The sequence below is a fragment of the Sturnus vulgaris genome, chromosome 13 (assembly GCF_052056855.1).
Source record: "Sturnus vulgaris isolate bStuVul1 chromosome 13, bStuVul1.hap1, whole genome shotgun sequence".
NCBI lineage: Eukaryota > Metazoa > Chordata > Aves > Passeriformes > Sturnidae > Sturnus > Sturnus vulgaris.
In genome coordinates, this window is record NC_142255.1 from 20,260,474 (window position 1) to 20,274,849 (window position 14,376).

The window sequence follows — 14,376 nt, forward strand, 5'->3', positions numbered from 1 at the left end:
TCAAAGCCATTTTATATCCAGCTAATGGTGAATCTGCTGCAAGCACATCCACACATTTTCCTCCCACAGCTCGTGGAACACGGAGTCAGAAGTGTTAAGGTCTTTGTTTGGTAGAGGACATGCTAGAAACTGCTGGTTCAAAAAGATTAGGCACAGTAATTAAAGCATAATTGCTATTAATAGTTGTCTTCCTAATCAGACTCATCTCTCTATTGCTCCTTACCTCGGAGGATTTTTCCTCCTTTGTGTTTTTCTGGGAATGTGTTTGTTATGGAGGAAACAAAGCAAACCATGGCCATAAACCTGTGGGTAAATGTGTGGAATTCAGTGATGCCAGCACACCCTGGTGGGGTGGATCCATCCCTGGATGGGACTGGATCTGTTTTCCTCACCTGCCTCCCTCTGCAGCCGGGCAGCAGCTCCTGGCACTGTTCCATTCCCTGTTTTGGGGATGTTTCAGCCCAGTTTTGGGTGGTGCAGTGGGGTGGGTGCCTCAGCCCAGGCTCTGGGTGCTGCCAGGAGCTGGGTGCTCCGTTTTGGGGATGTTTCAGCCCAGTTTTGGGCGGTGCAGGGGGTGGGTGCCTCAGCCCTGGGTGCTGCCAGGAGCTGCTCTGACCAAGGGCTGGCCATGCCCAGGGCACTCATTTCTTGCACTAGCGGGGTCCTGGGGGGCACAGCCGGGGTTGTGCACATTCCATCCCTTGGCACAGCCTTTGTGGGGGCTGCAGGGTGCAGCCCAGCCCAGTTCCCCTGTGTGGGCACAGGGCAGGGAGTGCTCTGCCAGTCCTTTCTCTGTTTCACTTTGTGCAAACACAACTCATTTTCCTCCTGTCTTGGTCTGACCTTTCCTGCTCGCTGTCTCTATCCCACTCCTCTGTGCTTCCTCACTTTCTGCCGTTCCCAATTCTCCTTGCTTCTTCCTTTCCCTTTTTTCTTTCCCAGGATTAAAATTGCCCCCGACTGCAGCCGTGCAGCTCCAGGAGAAATCCCCAAACAATCTGGCAGCCCTTTGAAGAGGGGTTGTGTTCTTCTGTGTCAGCTTAATTGCTGTGTCCCGCTGAGGATGCCCGGGTCTTCTGGGAGGGGAGAGCAGAGGCAGCTCTGAGCCTTGGCTCCAGGCTGGGGCTGTGCCCAGGGCACTGCAGGGCTCCCGTGGGACACTGCTGTCACCTGCCCTCTTGTCACCCTGCCTGTGCCTCCAGCATCTCATTGTCTTTTATTTATTACAGCTTGGTTCTTACAGAGCTGTCCCTCAGGTGCTGAGCTCCTCACCTGTGATCTGGGAAGTGCTGAGAAATGAGAACTTTATTTGGTCCCTGAGCTGGGTCAGAGCCGGGTGGGGACAGGCCTGAACTGCACCACACAGAGGGAAAATCAAATTACAGAGTCCCTGGGGCCAGGTGCTGCTGACTGCCCTCGCTGCTGCTTCTCTCCTGAGCCTGGACATTCTGCTTTTCCCACAGCCACGTCCTGCTTCTGCCTCTCTTACCTGGTCACCACCAGCACCCACAAACTGAACTGCCCAGAGCATGGGCTTTGTGAGAAAACTCATATTTGTCACCTTTCCTGTCCAAACACTGTGATTTCCTGGAAACACCAAAAAGCTGGGGCCTGATCCCATGAGCCCCCTGCATTCCCATTGACTTCCTTGGCCAGTGAATATATTCATTTATATTCACATAAAATATAGTAAATATAAAATAGCATACAAAATTTATTATACAAAATGAATATATCCATTTTTACTGAATTATTATATAAATATTCATATATTCATTTGGCTTTCACAGTGTGCTGGCACTTTCTGATGAGGACTTGCTTTAGTGATGGAGAGAGGCAATGGGAGGGATGTGCAGGACTTGGGCCAGGCTTTTCTTATTCCCCATCCCAACCAGGCTAAGGCAGAGCATCCCCTGCCCCCCCTGCAGCTCTGGTGGCTCTGAGCTGGAAGCTGACTTGTTTTTGAGGACAGTGTTTTGGGGTGGCCTGTGGATGCTGTGTGCATCAGCCCAGAGTGTTTCTGGGGCAGGCAGGGTCACATCAGCTCCGTGCCTTTTGCAGAAATAGCTCCCAGATGTAACCATTGTGTCACAGCACATTTATGAAATTTGGCAGAGTCGCAGGACGTGTGGGGTTTGTGTGTGTGAGGGTAAATCTGTGCTGCAGCCTCCTCTGTGAGCTGCACACGAGCTTTGTCCCAGCCTCCTGGGCTGGGTGTCCTTGCCTGCTTTGGGACCACAACAATCAGCCCTGGCTGGTGATGAGACAATGCCAGGGCTCCAACTCCAGGCTGGAGTTTTCCTCTGCTGGCCAAGATGGACATGGAAGCAGAGCCAAGGCATCTCCTATCTCCAGTGAAAAATGAGAACAGAATTACTTCCCTTCTTCCATCTATTTCACATTTTTTTTTCATGGCTTCTTAACGCTCTTAAATGGTGTCAGAAAAACCCAAGCATGAGTGAAAGCAAGACTGGTAAATGCTTTCATCCCTTCAGCTGATGGGCACCAAACATCTGCCATTGCCTGTTCCTGTTCCTCTTCTGTTACTGTGCCTGTTTCTGTCATTAATGGCTTGATGCATCCGGGAAAATGAGGAAAAATATTCCCAACCCTGTGCAAAGAGCTCTCCTGGCAGATCAGAACCGGGCTCCTGGGCTTGGTTTGTGCTCAGAGCGTTCCCAGGGCGTGGTGAGTGATGGGCAGAGCAGAGCTCAGCCCCAGCCCGGCACAGGAGGCAGGGCTGGCCTTTGTTTGAGGGGCTTCAGTCACAAAACTGGGGTGAGAAAGGTGAGAAAGGTTCTTCTCCTCGTGGGAGTGAATAAACCATCCCCCAGAGTCCTGGGCAGCAGCTTCAGCAGTGTCAGGGGGGCCTGGAGCCCTCTCGTGGGGTTCTGACCTCACCAGCTCTCACCCCAGTGTGCACAGGGCAGGGCATGGATGGAACAGGTGGGGACAGTGTGCCAGGAGCTGTGCCACCAGCCAGGACACCTGGCAGGGCATGGATGGAACAGGTGGGGACAGTGTGCCAGGAGCTGTGCCACCAGCCAGGACACCTGGCAGGACATGGATGGAACAGGTGGGGGAGACTGATGCTGGAAAATAAAACAATTCTTTCTGCAGAGAGATGGCAAAAGTTTGCCATCAATGTCAAATTGAGAATGACAGGGCTTAGCAAGATGCTTCTCTTTCCAACATCAAGGGCAAATAAAAAGTTGTTTAGGTTGATTTTCTGTTGTAGGACAATCCCTTTTCATGTGTCCTGGTTTACCACAAGCAAAACAACAAACCTTTTTATCAGAGTCCAACTGTACAGTCACAACAGATTTTTCAAAAATTTCTGTTTGTGTCTCAAGGGCTTTTTTCAAGCTTTTCCATTTTTTGTCCCAAATTTTCTCCCAAAGTTTTTCCCGAAGTTTCTCCCAGTGGGGACAATGTGCTGGCAGCTGTGGCACCAGCCATGTCCCCTGGCAGGGCAGGGCTCTGTGGCTCTCGTTGTGCCTCGTGGGCTGTGCCACCCCAGAGCCAGGAGATGCTGATCTCTGTGTCACCCTGCTGCAGCAGGAACTGATGTAACCCATCTGCTGGATGTCTGAGGGGCATCAGGAAAAGGTCAGTGGTTAGAATATGGATGATGTGCATCCAAAGTGCATGAAAATAACCCAGTTTGTGAAAGTGAGGAGCAGAACGTGGCCAGCCAAGGGGGGAACTGCCTTTATAATCTCCTTTGTGGCTGGTTTTGTGTGGAGGAATTGATAACACTTTGATATCGTTTTGCATTGGGCTTTCTTGGCCCTGCCATGAAATATTCGTGCTGCAGTCAGAACTGAATCAGAATTGCAGTCTGCTCCTGTGACTGACGTGTATCCCCGTGCCCTGCCCATATTCCTGTTTCTGCCAGCACACACAGTGGTGGAGCAAACACTGCCAGTGACAAAACCATCCTCGGGAAGAACAGATTGCCTTCAACAACTTGTCTTCAACAGATTGTCCTCAGCCTCCTGAAGGAGGAGTGGATTTGCTTCTCCAACTCCAGATTGGAAACTCTGCCCCTGAGCCATGAAAGCAAGGGCAGAAAAGAGCTCCCAGTGTTCTGGAGAGGGTTCAGACAAAGCAATCAAACAAACGAGGCCCTGCTCTGATGAGAGGCCCCCAGCCAAGGGCTGTGCCTCAGGAATTCTCTGGGAGCCCTCTCAGAGGGTGGGGGCACCCAAAGGATGGAAACAAAAGAGCTCATCCAGTCTGGTCCAGCACCAAACCCATGGCAAACCATTTCCTCTGGGCACCCACCTGTGTGCCAGGTGCCACCCTCAGGCTGCTGAGCCTTTCCCACTGCTCAGGGCATGAGAGATTTGTCCCTGCAGCTGGAGGGGTCCCAGCCTGTGCCCAGCACGGGAGGATGATGAGGATGATGAGGATGATGAGGATGATGAGGATGATGAGGATGGAGGGAGGGCCCTGCTCTCACCTGGATGCTGTTGCTGGGGAAACCACTCCCTCCTGTTCTGCTTCCTTCCTCCAGAAGGCAACGTCGGGATGGAGCAGCCCCAGACACAGCTCAGGTACGAGAGGAAGCTCAGGGAAGGGCTGGAAATATTCCTGAGTGTTTTGTGAGAACAAGCACCTAAAAATATTTGTGTTTTCCCGTGCAACATCCAGGGAAACACACCTGTCATGGTGTGGGGGTGTGCTCCAGGCTGCAGCCTGCTGGGCTCTGAACATGAAATTCTGACCCCACAGCTCTCAGGGTCTAACTGTGCTGCGAGTCCTCAAGGAAAAAATTGGACATTTCAGTCAAATTTTCTTTGCCTTTTCCTGGGAGATCCTCCTCTGGTGACCAGGGTATTAGGTGTGGTTTTTTTTCCAGCGTTCAGATTTTCAGATGGGGTGAGTGGTGGCTCATCACGGGAGCCTTTGGGTCCTGCAGGTCACTCCTCCAGCTGGCAGCACAACCTTCCCTCTGAAGCTGCTCCCTGATCACAAGAACTGGCACTTTGGATATTCCTAAATGATGACATTAATCATTTGCTCTTTTTGCTCACTCTGTCAGAAACATCTGGTAAGGCCTTTGTGTTTCTCCTCCCTCCCCAGGCACTCACAGCCCCCTGCCCTGGCCTGGGAATCTCCTCTGTGCTCCCAGCTCCGTGCTGGGATGGATTGGAGTGAGCAGAGTGAACACCCAACAGCTTCACCAGCTCCTCTTCTTCATTCTGAAAAAAACAAAACGGGTTTTAAATGGCACAGAGAAGAGCAGGGATGGCAGCACCTGTGCCAGGCTGTCAGGGACTGGCTGCATCCAGAAATGGGTGCCCAACATCCCCAGCATCCCCATCCACTGCTAACGTCACCTCGATCTGACAGACACACAAACATCTCTCTGAGCTAAAGATCTTCCCACCCCGATCTCCAGGACACTTAATTACCGTGCAGCCAGTACATTTCATGGTGCCATTACAAATAATTGAGCTACAACGACATGGCAGTTTAATTTGCCTTGTTTAGCTCAATCATTTGGCAGGAGGGAGACAAATGCCTCAGCAGGATTTCATGTGGACGCTCTGTCTCCTTTAATGTGGTCCCAGGTAAAGGCTGCACGATGCATCCCTGCACAAAAATTAATCTTGCAGGCGATTGGCCTGAGCTCAGCCAGCCAGAGCAGGTGACAGAGCTGTGCCTGGTGGCTCTGACTGAGCAGTGCCTTACCCTGGAGCCCCGGAGAGGGGACAGGCAGCCCAGATCCCCCTCAGCCGTGGCCATGGAGTCCTGCTGAGCACGTCCTTTGCTGCTTCTTTCTTTTTTTAGTTTGGAAATGTCAGCACTTTCTGTTCCCATGGGAACGCTGCCTTTTCCCTTGGCACGTTTGTGCTGGGAGCTGCTGGAGGGGCTGTGCCAGTCTGTGCCAGCCCTGCCTGGCCCTGGCCAGCACCAGGGATGGTCCCCAGCCCTTCCTGGCCCTGGCCAGCACCAGGGATGGTCCCCAGCCCTTCCTGGCCCTGGCCAGCACCAGGGATGGTCCCCAGCCCTGTCTGGCCCTGGCCAGCACCAGGGAGGGTCCCCAGCCCTGCCTGGCCCCCAGTGACCTCCTGGCAGAGTAGGAGGGAGCCTGGCAGATCCACAGGCACTGTGGTGATGGTGAAGCTCAATTCTTGCTGTGAAAACCTGGTTTTGCCACTGTTAGAAATCCCCAGGTTAGAGGGGCCCCATTTGCTTCTGAAATCGTTTGTGATGTGATGAAACAGCAGCAGGAGGGGTGGCTGGGCACTCTGTGCTCCCGAGGGGACACTCTGGGATATTTGGGGTTAACAGGGTCCCCAGACACCCCGAGGTCGCTGGGTTTAGGGGTGCCATGCCCTCACCTTCACTGCTCAGTTTTCAAACGCTGCTGCTAAAAAAGCTGCTTTGGGAGCAGTGGGACGTGTGAAACAATGCGAGCTGCTGACAGGTACCATGGCAATGGCTGTGCCAGGAGCTGCTCTGCCATCCCCTCAGCTCATTCCCACCCGGATCTGTGAGTGTTCCCACTCCTGGGGGATGCTGGCAGCTCCTCCCTGCGCTGCTGGGGCTGTGCTCTGTGCTGGGCAGGGGCCATGTGGGCACAGCTCTGCCCTGGCAGGCAGCTCAGGGGCGCTGGTAGCTGAGAAGTGACCCTGAGGTCGGGGTGCCACGGGGGGTTCTGAGGCTGCACTGCCACCCTGCTGTTCCCAGCTGCCTTCGTGTCCCCCAGCCCTGTCCCATCCTGGCAGGGCTGTGCCATCCCCGGTGTCCCCTGGCAGTTCTGTGCCATCCCCGGTGTCCCCTGGCAGTTCTGTGCCATCCCCTGTGTCCCTGGCAGTTCTGTGCCATCCCCGGTGTCCCCTGGCAGTTCTGTGCCATCCCTGGTGTCCCCTGGCAGTTCTGTGCCATCCCCGGTGTCCCCTGGCAGCTCTGTGCCATCCCTGGTGTCCCTGGCAGGGCTGTGCCATCCCCGGTGTCCCCTGGCAGTTCTGTGCCATCCCTGGTGTCCCTGGCAGTTCTGTGCCATCCCTGGTGCCCCTGGCAGTTCTGTGCCATCCCTGGTGTCCCTGGCAGGGCTGTGCCATCCCTGGTGCCCCTCCATCCCCTCCCAGCAGGGCTGTGCTGCAGCAGGGGCTGTTCCCCTCCCAGTGCCACGTTCCAAGCTCTGGGAAGCCCGAGCAGGATTTCAGAGCAGCAAGGTTAATTGCTATTTGCTTTCTGTGCCTTTATCTCGTTTATAACTCCTCTCCCTTTCATCTTCCCTCTCTGCTTTTTTGAAGAAGCACTTTTAGAGCTCTGTTTCCAGGCTCCAAAGCAGCTGCAGGCTCAGGCCAGGGACAATTAGCAGAGGGGGATCATGTCCAGGCTCTGGTGGTCCCTGGGCAGGATCCTGAGCCACATTGGATAGGAACAGGACTTGGGGTGTCACCAACCCCTGCTCCCAAGGGTGGCCTGGCCCTGTGAGCTCCCAGTGCTTCCTCTGCTGGCACCATCTCTGCCTTTCCGTGTGGAATAAAAGCACCTTTAACCGTCAGGTGCTCTCCTTGCCATAAAGATATTTACACACTTCAATAAAGGCAGCTCTCAGCTCTCAGCATTCTGTGTGAGTGAAGCAGATGGAGCTCGTGGGGTGTTTTTGCAGCCTCTCAGGGATTTTACTCATTCTCTCTGCACATCTCTGTTAAGCACTCAAACACCAAACCTGAATGCAGATCTCCAGGGTGAGTCTAAACACTGGGTAATTGAATTTTCCATGGGCAAATTCACTGCCCTCTTCTGTTTGGTGGCTCTGTTTGCCCTGGATGCTCCCAGGGCGTTGTTCTCCCCCCAGTGCTCTCCTGGGGCTCTCTAGGAGCCACCTCCAGCATCCTCATCGTGGCCCAGTGCCTGGCCATGGCCGGGCTCCTGCTCTCACAGCTCCAGTTTTATTCCCAGCTTCATTAGAGCCTCTGTGGCTGGGAGCTGTGTGTGCCTCAGCTGCTCTTCCTCGTTAGAGCCTCTCCTGCCAGGCTCTTAATCATCCATATGTTTTATCAGCAGTGATCTTGCATTTGCTAACAATCTGCAGATTAGAAAAAAATTATCCCCAGTCCCTGGCGAGCCCCTGCACAGGCTGGGTGTGCTGGTGGTGCAGTGCCACATGTGGCATGGCACAGCCCTGCCAGCTGCCAGTGCCACCCCAGCCCAGCCTGGGGCTGAGCCTGCAGGGATCAGCTGGGGCACATCTGCACCACAAACTGCCCCAGGGCAGGGCTGGATGGGATTTGGGGCAGGAATTGTTCCCTGGCAGGGTGGCAGGGGCTGGGATGGAATTGCCAGAGCAGCTGTGGCTGTTCTGGATCCCTGGCAGTGCCCAAGGCCAGGCTGGACATTGGGGTTGGAGCAGCCTGGGATGGTGGGAGTTGTCCCTAACCCATGGATCTGGATGGGCTTTAAGGTCCCTTCCAGCCCAAACTATTCTGGGTTCCCGTGATTCTGTGAATTTCTCTGACCTGTGATCTTATCAAGGAGTGGAAGCACATTTATTTGACAGAATCTCCTGTCTATAAAACTGTGTTAGCAACAACTGTATTTTTGTCCCTTAACTCTGTCTGAGTTTTCCCATTACTTCTCCTGCCTGGAAATCTGCCAGTCTGCTTGATTTTCACTACAGCATCAGCAATTTCTCTCTGGTTTTCCCCCTCATTCAGAGGTGGATTCAAAATCAACAGCACTGGGTCAGCTCCCTTTTTTCAGGTCTGGGTTCCTGATTGTGGCTATTTCACATCAATGGCTTTTTTCATCTCATCAGTTTTCTTCTCCCTCTGTTTTCACCCCAGTCTCTTTGTTCCTAATTCAGCTCATTAGAAACAAGGAGTGTATAAAAATCTGACCTCTGCTAACGAAGCTGCCCTTTAATGCCTGTGTTTGGTGCTGGATTTAAGGGGCTGCTTTCCTTCCACTTAACACAGAATTCCAATCTTCCACCAGGGTGTTTTTAGTTACAGGAGCTCTCACAGTTCTGATGCACATCCCTACTTTTTAATTTCTTGTCTGCAGCTCGGCTCCCAGACAGCTCTGAGGAATGCACAGGGATGAGAGGATTTCATATTGACTCCAAATAAAGGCTAGTGCTTCACAGAGGAGCAAACACAGCCCGACAAAGCAGAAACCCAATTCCCAGCGTTTCCTACGAGGGAGGGGAGGTTTAATTTGTTACCCCATGCCCGAGGTCAGCCCTGCTGCAGCTCCACAGCTTCCACTGCTCCTGTCCCTCGGGGACAGCCCCTGGCCCTGCATCTCTGTCCTTGGAATTCCTTGTCCTGTGAAAAAGCAGGAGAGGACATTTGGCGTGACAAGGGGACACCATCTCTGTCCATGGAGGCAGTCTGAGGGGACTGGGGCAGACTGGGAGCCGTGGGCCAGTGCCTGGGTGGCCTCAGTGGGCTCAGAGGAAGGAGCCTCCGTGGTCCATGTGCTCCCAACAGGGACCGGGTGACACCCAAGGGGTGTCCCTGCCCTGCCAGGGGTCCCTGCACACCCTCACCCATCCCTCGGCTCCTTCCACCCCAAATGTGCACTGAGTGAGTGCCCATCCCTCCCAAATCCCAGGATTATCCCCTCCCTGCTGGCAGCCTCACCACGTGTCTGCAAACTCCCAAATTCTTGTCTTTGCTGTTCTCCCGTGGCCACGGCCGCCCAAAAATGCAGAATGGAGATAATGGAGCAGCAAATATCCAACCCAGGCACTGGCAGCTGCAGCAGCACCCTGGGAGCCCATTTGCTTCAGACAACGGGGGGAAAACGAGAAATATTTTGAAGAAAAAAATTTTAAAGGCATTTAAGAGAAAAATAAAAGCAAGTTAAGGGAAGCAATGCTCATTGCCTGGAACTGGGGGTTGCTCTTCCCCCTCCATCCACCAGAGCCCAGAGCAGAGATGCCAGGAGCAGTTTTTATTAAACCCAAATTAAATCCAAATTAGATCCAAGTTAAATCCAAGGCTTGTCAAACCTTCTGCTGTGACAGGGAGCAGGGCTGGGCTCAGCTGTGAGTGGGGTCAGGCCAGACCTGCCTGCCCTCCCCAGGGACACAGAGGTCCCAGGAGGGCTCCCAGGGGCTCAGACCTTGCCCAGAGCTGGGGAACGAGCTGGGATTAACCCCAGGACGAGCCTGCCCGTGCCCAGCCCTGCCTGCTGCTGTCCCTTGTGTCACCTGTCACCCTGCACCTTCCCCTGCAGGGAAATGTCACCTGGGCTCCTGCAGGGCCTCCCAGCACCTCCCACTCGTTTTGGGCTGTTCTGGTGCCACTGGTGCCCGGGGAGTGGCAGGGTGGGAGCCCCACGTCCAGGGTTCCCAGGGGGTTTAGAGGCTGGGGCTGAGCTCAACAGGACTGGGGACGCAGACCTTGCAGGATTAGGTGCCCAAGTCCTTCCAGCACCAGTGTAAATTAATTCTTTACTCACAGTTAGATTCCTGCACACACATCAGGGGCAGCATTAGCAAATCCAAAGCCTCATTGTGAAGATGAGGAGCCAGGGGTGCAAAGCCTGGATGGAGACTGCAAAGCCCAGGGCTGCTTCTCCTGCTGCCTTCTCTGTGACCCTGCTGAGCACCCTCTGCCTCTCACATCTTGCAGCCTTCTTCACTAGCAGCAGAGAGAGAGAATTCTTATTTTTCTTTTTTTACAGAGTCTGTGATTACTTTTCATGAAGAGCAGGAAATGGGACTTTCAGGAAAATGCCACTAAATATCAGGAGAATCATGCAGGAAACACAAGTGCTGCCTGTGGAGGGTCCTGGCAGAGCCTCCCTGGGTGCTGGGGGACACAAAACCCCAATAATGTGATTTATGACCCCCCAGGTCACAGCAGAGTCCCCAGAGGCAGAGACACACAGAGACACCCTCCTCTCTGCCTGTTACAACATTTACAGAAACAGTCTGTAAATAGAATTATGGGAGTGTTTTAAATGGATTTCTGAGCTGGATTCAGAACTATTCCCTCGTTGCATTCCCTAAATATAAACCAGAGCTTCTCTTGCTGGCACAAAACTGCCCAGAGCATCTTCCAGAGTTCCCTCTGCCAGCAGCCAAGGAGGTAGAAGTTGGATTTGCAGCTCAGGGAGGGTCTCAGGGACAGGGGGACAGGGGAGGCTGTGCCATGAGCACAGGGCTTGTCCTGCCAGCAGGGAGAGGGAATTCCTCACCTGAACACTCACACATCAGGCCCAGGGGTCTCTGCTGGATTTCAGAGTGAGAAAAGACAATTGTGAGTCTAATCCTGGAGTTAATTGGTGCAATAATGGAATCATGGAATCCTGGGATGGTTTGGGTGGGAAGGGACCTTAAATCCCATCCAGAGCCACCCCTGCCATGGCAGGGACACCTCCCACTGTCCCCAATGTCCAGCCTGGCCTTGGGCACTGCCAGGGATCCAGGGGCAGCCACAGCTGCTCTGGGCACCCTGTGCCAGCCCTGCCCACCCTCAGGGGAACAATTCCTGCCCCAAATCCCACCCAGCCCTGCCCTCTGGAGCCATTCCCTGTGTCTGTCCCTCCACTCCCTGAGCTTTGTCCCTGTCCTCGCTCCCCCAGCCCCTTCCCCATCCCCAGAGCCCCTCGGAGGCAGGGCCAGTGCAGGGTGGCACAGAGCACAGGCTCTGCAGTCCCTCCTGCAATCTCTGCCTCCAGCCAGGGGTTGTGCTGGAACTGAAGGAGCCTCTGTCTAACGAGCCTGTCCCTGGATGTCAGCAGTAATTAATGTGCCTCACCCTGCAGGTTCCCACCTCCTCTTAATAGGCTGGAATTTTATCCTCTGGTTATAATTGCAAATTATGGTTAAAATTTTACATGCCTGGCAGTCGGGAAGCTGCAGCTCATTCCCCTGTGGGCACACGTGGGGATGTGGCTGAGATGGTTCCAGCCCCTCCTGCCACTCCTGGCCCTCTTTCACCTGACTCCCATCCTCAGCACCCTCTTCTCTTCTCTTCTCTTCTCTTCTCTTCTCTTCTCTTCTCTTCTCTTCTCTTCTCTTCTCTTCTCTTCTCTTCTCTTCTCTTCTCTTCTCTTCTCTTCTCTTCTCTTCTCTTCTCTTCTCTTCTCTTCTCTTCTCTTCTCTTCTCTTCTCTTCTCTCTCACTTTGTCTCCTCCTGTCCTCTCCTTTTTTCCCTGTTTTTCTGTGTCTGACCCCAATAACTGCCCCTTACTGAGCCCATCTGGCCGGAGGGGACAGCTCAGCTGAGGGTGAGCGAGGCACAAACGCTCCCTGCAGGGCTCCCACACCCCCCAAACACCAACTGAGCTCCCACTGCTCGCCCTGGGCAGGTCTGGGCTCAGGAACCAGCCTGGACCTGGCCAGGGTGAGTCCCCAGGCTGTTACCACAGTGTCATAATTCTTCATTATTGTAGGAAAATACAGCAGAGAGGTGACAGACATTGATTCCACATCCAGGGCAGGTGGATGGGGAGCAGCTCAGTGCCTGGCTGCAATAGCCAGGTGAGCCTCTCTCCAGAAGACGTTCACTCTTTTTTCCCCAAACCTTTCCATCAAAAAAAAGGAAAAAAAAAATTGAGGACTAGGAGAGAATTTGGAGTTTGTTGCTGTGGATTCTGAGTGCACAGGAAGCCGAGAGCAAACGTGAGGTGGGGGCTGATGGCTCAGCCTGGAGAGGTGGCCAGGGACGAGCCCAGCTGCTCTGCCAGGCTGACAGCACCGCTGGCCCCCTGGGCTCCGGGCAAGCCCCGAGGGCTGGGCCCCACTGTGACATCCCAGTGCCAGAGCTCAGAGCTGAGGACACGGTTTATGTAACAATCAGGGTTTCTATTTATATGGAATTATAGCTAAATATACGATTCCAGATGCAGGTACTGCTGAAAGGCAAAGCAGAGCTGCCAGCTCCAGGAAAAGCCAAATGTGCCCAAATCCAGGAGGCTGAAGCCACACGGGGCCACCAGGGCTGGCCTGGGGTGGTCCAGCACGGGGGGCTCATTGCTCCCAGCATTTACAGCAATGAAAGGTGAGCAGCCATCCCTGACCCCGGGGCTGCCCAGGGAATCCAGGCAGGCACTCAGCATCCCTGGGCCCTGAACCTGCCTCACCTGGGCCCTGAACCTGCCTCACCTGGGCCCTGCTCCTGCCTCACCTGGGCACACCCAGGTGTTGTTCTCCACACCTCAGAGCTGCTCTGCTCTCAGAGCTCCAGCTGCCTGTGGGGGACGGGCTGTAATGGATGATAAATGCATGGGGTAGGTACAGAATAGGCAATAAATGACGTTTCCTACTGAAAGCACAGAACCCTGGAATGGTTTGGGTCAGAAGGGACCTTAAATCTCATCCCATCCCACCCCCTGCCATGGGCAGGGACACCTTCCACTGTCCCAGGCTGCTCCAAGCCCTGTCCAGGAGCTGGAACATTTCCAGGGATCCAGCAGCCACAACTTCTCTGTGCAACTCTCCTAGTGAAATTTAACCTGCTGGAAAACAAACACAGCTAAGAATTCACTTTACATTTGGAAAGCTGCATTTTTTGGCTCAAACCTGCAAGTAACAGAGAATCCAAATCGGGAGAATTTGTAGGATTTACAGTATAAATTATTAAAAGGGAAAGAAAAAGACATTACTCATGAAAAGTGCATTCTTTGTCGATCAAAGCTGCAAACAGAGAGAACTTTTCTAAAGGCATCTGCCAGCCTTTGATACGCTCTGTGGAAACCTTGTCAGGTATTTTGAGAGTGGAACGTGGAGCTGTCGGGCTCCAGTGCTGTTCCCTGTTCTGAGGACGAGTCAGAGGCAGCAGAGGAGGGGTGAACTCAGCCAGGGGCTTCCGAAAAAAAAAAAAAAAAAAAAAAAAAAAAAAAAAAAAAAAAAAGCAGAAACTGGAACCTCAACCAAACCATTCCGTGGGTGGAGGAATGGAGTAGGGCTGGGCAGAGCCGTGGATGTGGCTCTGGTGGAGCTGCTCAGCCCTGCCAGGCTCCCATTCCACTGCAGCCGCTCAGCTGCACGAGGGGAGCACGAACAATTCCTGCAGAGTGGGATCCGTGACAAAGCAGCAGCCACTTGGGTGAATACAAGCATCTTTGTACGAGTGCCCAGATGGTTGAGGAGCGGGGCCGTGGCTGTGAAAAGCTCCCTTGTTGTTCTGTGCTCACATCACGCCCCTGACAACGTGTCCTGCTCCCGGGAGCTGCAGGATCCAGCTCCACAGACCCCACTCAGGCCCGGGCCTGGCTCTGCTCACACGTTTTCCTTCCCAGGTGCTCCCACTGCTGCAGCACCTCTGCCTGCAGCCTGCTGTTCCCAGTTTGCATTAACTGGGCAATTGGATTTATGGCTGCTGGGCACTGAGATAAAAAAACCTTGGCCTCTGTGTCCCCCCATGGGCACGAGGGTCACAGAGGAGTGTCCAT